We start from the raw sequence: 13236 nt of genomic DNA, 5'->3' as shown, positions 1-13236 counted from the left end.
GGGCTGCGTGACCCCACTCCCCGGTGAGTGTCCCCCAAGTCTCTTAACCTAGCTTAGCTCTGCAGTCAGGAAGCTCAGACTAGGGCCTAGGCCTGGCCGGGGAAAGATGGAAGAAGCCCTACCGCGCTGGGCAGAGCCTAGAATTCTCTCCCCGCCCCCAGTTTCCCCTAAACAAGCCTTCTGCTCCTGGGAGGGCGGCTTTCCAGCAGCCACCTGGGGCCTCAGCCAATGTTTAGCTCCAGCTAGTAACAGAACGGAAAGAAAAAATAAAATCTTTTTTTTTTTTTTTAAAGTAAGGGCCTTTTATTCTGGGAGAGAAGAGTAAAAAAGCGCGCTTTCTTAGTGCCAGAGAGTGGCATTTTATGCTCCTTCATTTGGTGATGCGGACCAGGAACTCGGTGTTAGGGAGCCGGGGTGATGCACCTTCCCGGTTCACCGATTTTGAGGAGCTTACCTGGTAGGGGGCTGCTTAAGGCCTTTAAGAGGAAAAGACCAGGAACGCAAGTCTGCAGAACCAGGATTCAAATCCAGATTTTTTGAACTCCAAACTACACTTTTACTTAAGTCTCTACTGTCTCTCACTATATCTAGCCTTCTGGGCTTGTATTGATACAAAAGGAGTCGGGAATTTCCCACCAAGTCCCAGGCCTTAAAAGGCCCTGAGCTTTAAATGTTCAGGAGCTTATAGTGCAGTTCAATGTTTTTACCTAGATTCGTTTCTCAGTGTCTTTTTAGCTTTCTTTCTCTTTGGCCTGATGCTGGGAGAGAAAATGCCCAGTTTTTTAAAGGTGTCTCATCATTATTTCACGTTTCAATTTAATTTGCTCCCTGAATTTCTATCAGTTTAAAAACCCTAGTCTCAAGCATGTGGGGTTAACACCAGTATCTTAGAACAGCTATCAAATCTAGGCCTCAAAGGTGGGTGAATGGAAGAAGATTCTTGCGGCAGCGGAGATCAGGCTGGATGAGCAGAAGTGGACAGAAAGGGCCCGAAGGAGGGTGAAAATTTGTCTGGCATGACATGGCAAGAAAGGTACCCCTACGGTCTGTGGGCCTCAAACCCTACAATTTAAACAAGGACTTGAGTGCAGGAGTGCAAATTTTGCAGAATGTTCAATGAAATTCTAATTTCCTCTGTATTTGTTTTCTATTGCTGATGTAACATATTACCATAAACTGGGTGGCTTAATTCAACATAAATTTGTTATTTTACAATTTTGGAGGTCAGAAATCTGAAATGGGTCTCACTGAGCTAAAATCAAGGTGTGAGCAGGGCTAAGTTCCTTCTGGGGGCTCTAGAGAATCCACTTTCCAGCTTCTAGAGGCCACTTGTGTTCCTTGGTGCCTGGCCCCTTTTTGCATCTTTAAAGCACATCACTCCAACCTCTGCTTCTGTGGTCACATCTCCTTCTTCTCTGACTTGGACTCTCCTATGTCCCTCTTATAGGACTCTTGTGATTAATTTGGGCCCACCTAGGTTATCCAGATTATCTGCCATTTTAAGATTCTTTTTTTTTAATTTTTAACTTTTTTATATTGGAGTATTGTTGATTAACAATATTGTGTTTCAGGTGTACAACAAAATTATTCAGTTATACATATACATGTATCTGTTCTTTTTCAAATTCTTTTTGATTTAACCATATCTATAAAGTTCCTTTTACAATGTAAGGTATATACACAGAATTTCTGGGATTAGGACATAGACATTTTGGGGTGGCTCTTATTCAGCCTATCACATCCCCTTCCCACTACGTGCATGGCTTAAAGGTGGGGGAGATGTAGAAATGGACTGTTGTTGGATATTGGCAAGAGTTTGACGTAGGTGTTGTCTGGCCTTCATTCTAGTAATTACCTAACATTTATTGTGTGCTTGCTGTGTGCCAGGTACATATTTATTACAAAGTTTGATATGTGGGTCCTTTACTGTTTTCTAACTTGTTCTCATCCCAAAGACCAGATGTGTTAACAGGGCCAGGGACCAATTTCAAAAAAGGGGAACAGCGCAGCTTCTTCCACCAGAAGAGTTCTTCTGGTCCATTACTCTAAAAAGGTCAAGAACATTTTGTAAACCCACTCCCCGCCCCCAAAAAAGTTAAGAGTAACTAGATATTCCAAATTGCCATAGGTAGAACACTCAGAGATGGGTAACCACACTGTAGAACTGAGGTTGGAAGTTACTACCAGAGTCGTCACTACCATGCCAGGGACCTGGTCAAGCAATCAGATGAATGGAATAGCATAGAGATTCCAGAAAAGTTTTTAATCATCAGTACTCACTGACTAGTAAACAAGAAGCAACACAATGATGAAAGGAATCACTAATAAAAGTTGTTAGGACAAATGGATTACATTACGGAGGAGAAGTAACTCAGATTCATATCTCACATCATACACTGCAGTTCATTCCAGAAGGTAAAAGGATATTATAAAGCAAAAGGAACAACAAAAATGAAAATCAGAATATTATCTGTGTCCTAGCTGTCGAGAACTAGAGTGGACAGCTTTTCAGTGCATCTGCCCAGCTCACAGGGATTCTTCTTTCTTTGGAAACTGGCCCCCTACTGCCAAGCCATAAGAGTGAGTCTTGAGAAGCCATATTTGTACTATAAGACCTGGTCTCCTGGACAGCACTTACTGGATCAGGCTTGGGCACTGTATTAGTATCCTGGGGCTGCTATAACAAAGTATAGTTGACACTTGAACAACGCAGGGGTTAGGGGCACCAACACCCCATGTAGTCGAAAATCCTGAGTACTTTACAGTTGGCCTTCTGTATTCACAGTTCTGCATCTGTGGATCCAACCAACCCTGATCATGCAGTACTGTAGTACATATTTATTGAAAAAAATCCATGTATAAGTGGACCAGTGCAGTTCAAACCCATGTTGTTCAAGAGTCAACTGTACCACAAACTGGGTAGCTTAAAACAGAACTTATTGTCTCACAGTTTTGGAAGCCAGAAGTTTGAAATTAAAGTGTTGGCAGGGCTGTGCTCCCTCTGGCCTCTAGGACAGGATTCTTCCTTGCCTCTTCCAACTGCTGGTAGCCCCAGGCATTCCTTGGCTTGTGGCAGCGTAACTGCAACTTTTGCCTCCATCTTCACGGTGATCTTCCCTCTGTGTCCGTGTCCCAATTTCTTCTTCTTATGAAGACACCAGTCATATAGGAATAAGGGCCCACCCTACTGCTGTATGACCTCATCTTAACTAATTACATCTGCAACCACCCTATTTCCAAATAAGGCCACATTCTGAAGTACTGGAGGGTTAAGGATTCAACATATCTTTTTGGGGGGAACACAATTCAACCCATAACAGGCATCTAACCTAAACTGTAACCCTAACATAAACCCAAACGGAGTTCCCTCTGTGGGGCTTCGGAATTGAAAATGAGATTCTAGTCACAGCCTGGCCTGACTGGTCTGGTGGAGAAAGAAGAAAAAAGGAATCTGAGGCTCAGCTTCTTACACCTTATGGACTAAATAGCAGAGAAAGTCTATTTACAGAAAGAGCAGAATGAAACACATTGGGGGTGGGGCAGAGAGGCAGAGAAAAGGGAGCCAAGGAAGGATACTCCTGGAAGCAGCTTTCACTGTGGTCCTACAGTGTTTCTGCAGCTCCACGGCTGTCCTCCCTTGGATTCCCTGAGACACTGTGTGCTTACAGAAAAGCCTGCTTTGTTTGCTTAAGGAAGCTCAACTTGGTTTCTGTTGCTTACAAGCAAAGCTAATAGCAAAGCTATAATCACAGTAAGATGCTATATTAGTTTTCTATTGCCACTATAACACCTCACCACAAACTTAGTGCATAGAACAGCGCACACTCATTATCATGCAGTTCTGTAGGTCAGAGTCTGCTATGGGTCTCATCAGGCTAAAATCAAGATGCTGGCAGGGCTGCATTTCTTCAGGAATTTCCAAGGGAGGATCTCTTTCCTTGCCTTTTCCAGCTTCTTGAAGTTCCCTTCTCCCATCTTCAAAGCCAGAAACAGCAGATCAAGTCCTTCTCACCACACTGTCTCTCTCGTTTTCTGCAGCTGGGGAAGGTTCTCGGCTTTTAAGAACCCATGTGAATAGATTGGGTCCACCTGCATGATCCAGGCTAATCTCCCCACCTCAAATCCTTAACCTTAATCACATCCATCTGCAAAGTCCCTTTTACCATGTCAGGCATCATATTCACAGGTTCTGAGGATTAGGATGTGGACTTTTTGTTTGTTTGTTTTGTTCTGCGTTGGGTCTTCGTTACTGTGTGCGGGCTTTCTCTAGTTGTGGCTAGCGGGGGCTACTCTTCGTTGCGGTGCGAGGGCTTCTCATTGGAGTGGCTTCTCTTGTTGCAGAGCATGGGCTCTAGGCACGTGGGCTTCAGTAGCTGTGGCACGCAGGCTTCAGTAGTTGTGGCTCGCGGGCTCCAGAGCGCAGGCTCAGTAGTTGTGGCACACCGGCTTGGTTGCTCCGTGGCATGTGGGATCTTCCCAGACCAGGGCTCGAACCCGTGTCCCCCATTGGCAGGCAGATTCTTAACCACTGAGCCACCAGGGAAGCCCCAGGATGTGGGCATCTTTAGGACCCATTATTTTGCCTACCACAGATGCACAATAAAATATATTATGACCAGTTGTAACAAGATAGATGGCTGAGACCTTAATGATCTTTCTTTGTATGGTTTCTTTTTCCTATAAAATTCCTTCATTTTACATATTTGAACAACTCGGTCTGAAGCGTTGACCTCCTGAAGCTTTTTATGAGGAACACAGGGTCAATTCTGTCCAGATTCAAGGACCTTTATTTAGCTGCCTTCTCATAGCTGAAGCTTTAACTATCCCAGAAAGACACTAAATGAAGATATATTCCCAGAAGTCCGGATTGGAGCCGGGAAGGAATGAACAGAATGGGATCAAATGCTTTTTCCCCACTAGAGAATTGCATGTATTAAAATATTATTACTGAAAAAGGCAATTGAAATTCCTCTAAGTAGAGAATCTGGGGTGGATACCTTGATAAAGGTGTTTTCTGGCAGGAGGCTGTAAGGGCCAATTAGTGCTTAGACAAAATAAACAAAATGTATACCTACAGGAAGACAGGTAAACGCATGCATTCATTCAACAAAGATAATGTGCCAGGTGCCATTTTAGCAGTGGGCACACAATGGAGAACACAACAAGTTCCTGCCTTCTTAAGTCTACTGGAGAAGACAGATTTATACAAAATATGTTATATCTTATGCATTACATATACTATGATGTCAGGTAGCGATATAGGCTAGGAAGAAAAAGCAGGCTCTGAGGGTAGAGACTGATGGAAGAGGTGCTCTTTTGGATGAGACAGTTAAAAATGCTATCAATTTTTTTTTGGCCGAGCCAAGTGGCTTGCAGGATCTTAGTTCCCCAACCAAGGATTGAACCTGGGCCCTTGGCAGTGAAAGCGCAGAGTCCTGGGACTTCCCTGGTGGCTCAGTGGTTAAGAATCTGCCTGCTGACCCAGCAATCCCACTACTGGGCATATACCCAGAGAAAACCATAATTCAAATAGACACATGCACACCAATGTTCATTGCAGCACTATTTACAATAGCCAGGTCATGGAAGCAACCTAAATGCCCATCAACAGATGAATGGATGAAGAAGATTTGGTACATATGTACAATGGAATATTACTCAGCCATAAAAAGGAACGAAATTGGGTCATTTGTAGAGATGTGGATGGACCTAGAGACTGTCATACAGAGTGAAGTAAGTCAGAAAGAGAAAAACAAATATCGTATATTAACGCATATATGTGGAATCTAGAAAAATGCTACAGATGAACCGGTTTGCAAGGCAGAAGTAGAGACAGGTGTAGAGAACAAACATATGGACACCAAGGGGGGAAAGTGGGGGGCAGGGTGGTGGAATGAATTGGGAGATTGGGATTGACATGTATACACTAATATGTATAAAATAGATAACTAATAAGAACCTGCTGTGTAATAAAGAAAGAATCCTCCTGCCAATGCAGGGGACACGAGTTCCATCCCTGGTCTGGGGAAGATCCCACGTTCCGCGGAGCAACTAAGCCTGTGCACCACAACTACTGAGCCTGCATGCCACAACTACTGAAGCCCACGCGCTCTAGGGCCTGTGCTCCGCAACAAGAGAAGCCACCACAATGAGAAGCCCGCTCAGCACAGCAGCAACGAATACCCAACACAGCCAAAAATGAAAAATAAAAATAAAAAATAATAAAGCTACTTAAAAAAAAAGCGTAGAGTGCTACAACTGGACCATCATGGAATTGCAAAAAATGCCTTCAATTTTAAAAAATGATTTTATTCTGAAATAATTATAGACTCACAAGAGGTTGCAAGGAAATGTACAGGGAAGCCACATGCATTTTCCCTAACCTCATCCAATGTTGACATCTCGTGCAATTATAGTATGATATCAAAACCAAGGAATTGACATTAGTGCAATCCACAGAGCTTATTCAGATTTCACCAGTTATACATGCACTCATTTGAGTATGTGTGCATAGTTCTATGTAATTTTATCATATGTGTAGCCTTGAGTAATCATCACTACAATCAAGGTACTGAACTGCATATATGAATTGTATCTCAATAAAGCTGTTACCAAAAAATACTCAGTTGTGCCATCATCACAAGACATGTTGTTGGTGTTACCTCTTCATAACCACACCCATCCCTCCCCACCATCACTAACCCCCGGCAACCACTAATTCATTCTCCATCTCTATAATTATGTTATTTCATGAATGTTACATAAGTGAAATCATGCGGTAGATATCCTTTGAGATTGGCTTTTTTCACTCAGCATAATTCCCTTGAGATCTGTCCAAGTTGTTATGTGTATCAGTAGTTCATTCCTCTTTATTGCTGACTGGTGTTCCATGGTATGGATGTACCACAGTTTGTTTAACCATTCACCCATTAAAAAACATTTGGTTAGTTTTCCAGTTTTGAGCTATTACAGATAAAGCTGCTATGAACATTGATGTACAAGTTCCTGCGTGGAAACAAGTCTCCATTTCTTTTGGCTAAATGCCCAGATATGTGATTGTTTGGGTTGTATGGTAAGTGTATGTATGGTTTTTTCAGAAACTGACAAACCGTTTTCCAGAGGGACTGTATCATTTTATGTTCCCCAGCAATGTATGAGTGATCCAGTTTCTCCCCAGCCTTGCCAACACTTGGTGTTAATCATGATTTTCATTTTAGCCATTTTAATAAGTGTGTCGTGATTATCTCATTGTGGTTTAATTTGCATTTCTCTAATGACTAATGATGTTGAATATCTTTTCATACTATTTGCCACCTCTATATTCTCTTCAGTGAGAATATATTTTGCCCATTTTCTAATGAGATTGTTTGTTTTTTTAATGCTGAGTCTTGAGAGTTCTTTATAATATTCCAGATTCTAGATCTTTATCAGATATGTGATTTGCAAATATTTTCTCCCAGTCTATAATTTTTCTTTTCATTCTCTTAACAGTGTCTTTTGCAGAGCTAAACTTTTAAAAATTCTGATAAGGTCTAATTTATCTATTTTTTTTCTTATGGGTCATTCTTTTGGTATCAAATCTAAGAACTCTTTGCCTAGTCATTAAGTCCTGAAAATTTTCTCCTATGTTCTTTCCTAGAAGTTTTATAGCTTTACATTTACATGATTCATTTTGAATTAATTTTTGTATAAGCTGTAAAGTTTAGGTTGAGTTTCATATTTTTGCTTATGGATGTCTAATTTCTCCAGCACCATTTATTGAAAAGGTTATCCCTCTTCCATGGAATTTCTTTTGCTACTTTAAAAAAATTAACTGGGCATATTTGGGGGCATATTTATGAATTCTCTATTCGGTTCCATTGATCAGTGTATCTATCTTTCTGTCAGTACCACACTGTCTTGATTACTATAGCTTTATAGTAAGCTTTAATATCAAATTATTCCTCCCACTTTATTCTTCTTTTCCAAAAACTATTTTGGCTATACTAGGGCCTTTCACTTTCTATATAACTTTTAGAATAAGCTTGTCTATGTCTACAGAGAAACTTGCTGAGATTTAGATAGGATTGAGGTTTAGGGGAATCAATTTAGGGAAAATTGGCATCTTTACTACGTTGAATCTTCTAATCTATGAACACAGTGTGTCTCTCCAAGGATTTAGGTTGTCTTTTCATTCCTTCAATCAGCATTGCATAATTTTCACCATACAGGTCTTGTACATATTTTTGGTAGGTTTATACTTATGTATTTCATCTCCTTTGGAGCAATTATAAGGAATGCCTTCTTTTTAAAAAAAAAAATTTATTTATTTTTGGCTGTGTTGGGTCTTCGTTTCTGTGCGAGTGCTTTCTCTAGTTGCGGAGAGCGGGGGCCGCTCTTCATCGCGGTGCGTGGGCCTCTCACTGTCGCGGCCTCTCGTTGCGGAGCACAGACTCCAGACGCACAGGCTCAGTAGCTGTGGCTCACGGGCCTAGTTGCTCCGCGGCATGTGTGATCTTCCCAGACCACAGCTCGAACCCGTGTCCCCTGCATTGGCAGGCAGATTCGCAGCCACTGCGCTATGAGGGAAGCCCCAGGAATGCCTTCTTGAGGAGAGTAGTTGAACAGAGACTCGAATGAAGTGAGAACATGAGAGCAAACAAGAGTGCAAAGGTCCTGAGGCAGGCGTTTGCTTGGTGTGTGTAAGGACTAGCAAAAAGAACAGCATGTTTGAGATGGAGTGAACTAGAAAAAGAGTAGCAGCAAATGAGATCCAGGGGGTTGCCAGGGGTCGACAGGGCCTCGGTGAAGTCACGATGAGATCTTGGAATTTACCCTGAGTGTGATGAGATGCCATTAGAGGGTTCTGAGCACAGGAATGATATGATCTGACTTAACGTTTTAGAAGGATCACCCTGGCACCTGACTGGAGAATCGGCTGTAGAAGGGTACGGGGAAAGAGAGGGCCCTGTTAGGAAGCTCTTGGAGTGGCCCAGGAGATAGATGATGGGAGCTCCAACCTGGCTGGCATCTGTGGAGGTGATGAAGAGTAGTTGGAGTCTAGACATATTTTGAAGGTGTAGCTGACAGGATATGCTGATGGATTGGGTGTGGGATGTTAGAAAAAGAGAAGAGTCAAGGATGAGTCAAAGGTTCTTGGCCTGGGTGCAGCTGGGTAAATGGTGGTGCCATTTATTGAGAAGAGGAAAATTACATTCTTTTTTGGTTTGTTTTTCTTTCTTTTTTTTAAAATTGAAGTATAGTTGATTTACAATGTTGTGTTAATTTCTGCTGTACAGCAAAGTGATTCAGTTATACATACATACATTCTTTTTTAATATTCTTTTCCCTTATGATTTATCATAGGATATTGAATATAGTTCTCTGTGCTATACAGTAGGACCTTGTTTATCCATTCTATGTACAAAAGCTCACATCTGCTAACCCCAACCTCCCACTCTATCCCATCCCCTCCCCCTTGCAACTACCAGTCTGTTCTCTATGTCTGTGATTCTGAAAAACTATATTCTTTAGTATAAAAGCAGAACTGGGCTTCCCTGGTGGCGCAGTAGTTGGGGGTCGGCCTGCCGATGCAGGGGGCGCGGGTTCGTGCCCCGGTCTGGGAGGATCCCGCGTGCCGCGGAGCGGCTGGGCCCGTGAGCCATGGCCACTGGGTCTGCGCGTCCGGAGCCTGTGCTCCGCAACAGGAGAGGCCGCGGCGGTGGGAGGCCCGCGTGCCGCAAATAAATTAAATAAATAAATAAATAAAAGCAGAACTGTCACCACCCAGAAAAGACCTAAAACCTGAAATCACAGTGTACAGTCACAGACTGAAATGGGGCAAGATTACCCTTTCCCAAACCAGCCCCATTTCTACACTGTTGGCTACCAGTTGGACTTACAGGAATCACTGAAATGGCACCATAGGTTGGATGTTGGAGATGAAAAAAGGAAAGTGAAACCAAAAGTTATTAAGTACTTAAGGACCAAGCTTTTCACTATTCCATCATATTAATCTTCATTAGATTCCTTATAGCTAAGTAGTAATATGCTTACTTTTTCCTTTTAAAAAAGTTATGGTGAAGTATATATAACCTAATAGTTATCATTTTAACCATTTGTAAGTTTACAATTCAGTGGCATTAAATATACTTACAATGTTGTATAATCATCACCACTATCTCAACTCAAGACTTTTTCATCATCCCCAACAAAAACTGTACCCATTAAACAGTAACTCCCCTTTCCTCCCGCCCCTCTAACCCCTAGTAAACAATATTCTCTTTTCTGTCTCTATGAATTTGCCTATTCTAGGTAGCTCATATAAGTGGAATCATTCAATCTTTGTCCTTTTATGTCTGGCTTCTTTCTTTTTTAAAAATTTTATTTATTTATTTTTGGCTGCGTTGTGTCTTCGTTGCTGCGCACGGGCTTTCTCTAGTTGCAGCGAACGGGGGCTACTCTTCGTTGCAGTTCATGGGCTTCTCTTGTTGTGGAGCATGGACCCTAGGCACGCGGGCTTCAATAACTGTGGTACATGGGCTCAGTAGTTGTGGCTCGCAGGCTCTAGAGTGCAGGCTCAGTAGTTGTGGCACATGGACTTAGTTGCTCGGTGCCATGTGGGATCTTCCCAGACCAGGGCTCGAACCCATGTCCCCTGCATTGGCAGGTGGATTCTTAACCACTGCACCACCAGGGAAGCCCCCTGTCTGGCTTATTTCATTGAAAATAATGTTTTCAAGGTCCATACATGTTATAACATGTTTCAAAATTTCATTCATTTTTATGGCTAATTAATATTCCACTGTATGTATGGTCGTCCCTTAGTATCCACAGGGAATTGGTTCCAGGACCTGCCTCAGATACCAAAATCCTCAGAGTCCCTGGTTGGCCCTCCATATCCATGGTTCTGCACCTGCAGATACAACCAACCTTGGATCATGTAATACTGTAGCATTTATTGAAAAGAATCTGCTCATAAGTGGACCACCAGAGTTCAATCCTGTGTTGTTCAAGGGTCAACTGCATATACCACATTTTATTTATCCATTCATCTATCGATGGACGCTTAGGTTGTTTCTGCCTTTCGGCTATCGTGAACAGTGCTGCTATGACCATTGGTATACAAGTATATGTTTGACTTCCTGCTGTCAGTTCTCTTGGACATATACCTAGGAGTGGAATTGCCGGGGTATATGGCAGTTCTATGTTTAACCTTTGGAAACTACAAAATTTTACCACAGCAGTTGCATCATTTTACATTCCCACCATCAGTGCACAAGGATTTTAATTTGTCTATGTCCTTGCCAACACTTGTTATCTTTTCTGTGTGTGTGTGTGTTTTTTTAATAGCCATCCTAATAGTTGTGGAGTGGTACCTCATTGTTGTTTTGATTTGCCTTTCCCTAATGACTAATGGTGTTGAGCATCTTTTCATGTGCTTATTGGCCATTTGTATGTCTTCTTTGGAGAAATGTCTGTTCAAGTCTTTGGCCCCCTTTTTTTTTTTTTTTTTTTGCGGTACGCGGGCCTCTCACTGTTGTGGCCTCTCCCGTTGCAGAGCACAGGCTCCGGACGCGCAGGCTCAGCGGCCATGGCTCACGGGCCCAGCCGCTCCGCGGCATGTGGGATCTTCCCGGACCGGGGCACGAACCCGCGTCCCCTGCATCGGCAGGCGAGCTCCCAACCACTGCGCCACCAGGGAAGCCCTGGCCCTTTTTAACTGGGTTGTTTTGTTGTTGCTGTTGTTGAGTTTTAGGAGTTCTTTATATATTCTGGATATTAATCCCTTATCAGATATATGATTTGCAAGTATTTTCTCCCATTCTGTTGGTTGTCTTTTTGCTTTAATAATTGCATCCTTAATGCACCGAAGTCCTTAATTTTGATGAAGTGCCATTTATCCATGTTTTCTTTTATTGCCTATAATTCGGGTGTCCTATCCTTAAAATCATTGCCAAATACAGTGTCATGCAGATTTCCCCCAGTTTTCTTCTAAGATTTTTATAGTTTTTAGCTCTTAAATTTAGGTCTTTAATCCATTTTTAATTAATCTTTGTTTATTGTGTAAGGTAAGGGTAGAACTTCCTTCTTTTGCATGTAAATATCTAGTTTTCCCAACATTTCTTTTGAAAAGACTGTCGTTTTCCCACTGAATAGTTTTGGTACCCTTCTAGAAAATCAATTGGCCATATATGTAAGGGTTTATTTTTAAGCTCTCTATTCTATTCTATTGGCCTATATGTCTCTCCTTCTGCCAGTATCATAGTGGTTTTTTTGTTGTTGTTGTTGTTTTTAATAAATTTTTATTTATTTGTTTATTTTTGGCTGCGTTGGGTCTTCGTTGCTGCACGCGGGCTTTCTCTAGTTGCGGTGAGCGGGGGCTACTCTTTGTTGTGTGCAGGCTTCTCATTGCGGTGGCTTCTCTTGTTGTGGAGCATGGGCTCTAGGCACGTGGGCTTCAGCAGTTGTAACTTGTGGGCTCAGTAGTTGTGGCTCACGGGCTTCAGTAGTTGTGGCTCACGGGCTTCAGTAGTTGCGGTGCGTGGGCTCTAGAGTGCAGTCTCAGTAGTGTGGCACACGGGCTTAGTTGCTTCGCAGCGTGTGGGATCTTCCCGGACCAGGGCTTGAACCTATGTCACCTGCGTTGGCAGGCGGATTCTTAACCACTGCACCACCAGGGAAGCCCTATCATAATGTTTTAATTGCTGCAGCTTTGTAGTAAGTTTTAAAATTGTGAAGTTTAAGTCCTCTAATTTTATTAATCTTTTTTTCAAGATTGTTTTGGCCATTCAGGGCCCCTTGTAATTCTATATGTATTTCAGGATCAGTCCACTTTTCCATTTCTGTGAAAAAAGGCTGTTGGAATTTTCATGGGGATTGTGTTAAATCTATAGATTGTTTTCGGTAGTATTAACATCTTAACATTGCTAAGTCTTCGTATCCATGAGCACAGAATGTCTTTCCATTTATTTAGGTCTTCTTTAATTTCTTTCAGCAACCTTTTGTAGTTTTCAGTGTACAAGTCTTTCACCTCCTAGGTTAGATTTATTCTTAAATACTTAATTCTTTTAGATACTTTGTAAATGGAATTGTCATTTTAATTTCCTTTTCAGAACATTCATTTCTGATGTATTGAAATACAACTGATAATATCTTATTTTTATAAAGAAAGAAATAGGGACTTAGACTAAGTTGTTCAGAGGTCCTTGGCTAGTCAGGTCTCTAACTCCAAATCGATTGTACTCCTTCTCTGAG

Source organism: Orcinus orca, chromosome 9 (genome assembly GCF_937001465.1).
Source record: "Orcinus orca chromosome 9, mOrcOrc1.1, whole genome shotgun sequence".
In the NCBI taxonomy this organism is placed as follows: Eukaryota; Metazoa; Chordata; class Mammalia; order Artiodactyla; family Delphinidae; genus Orcinus; species Orcinus orca.
Note: the sequence above shows the minus strand (reverse complement) of the source record.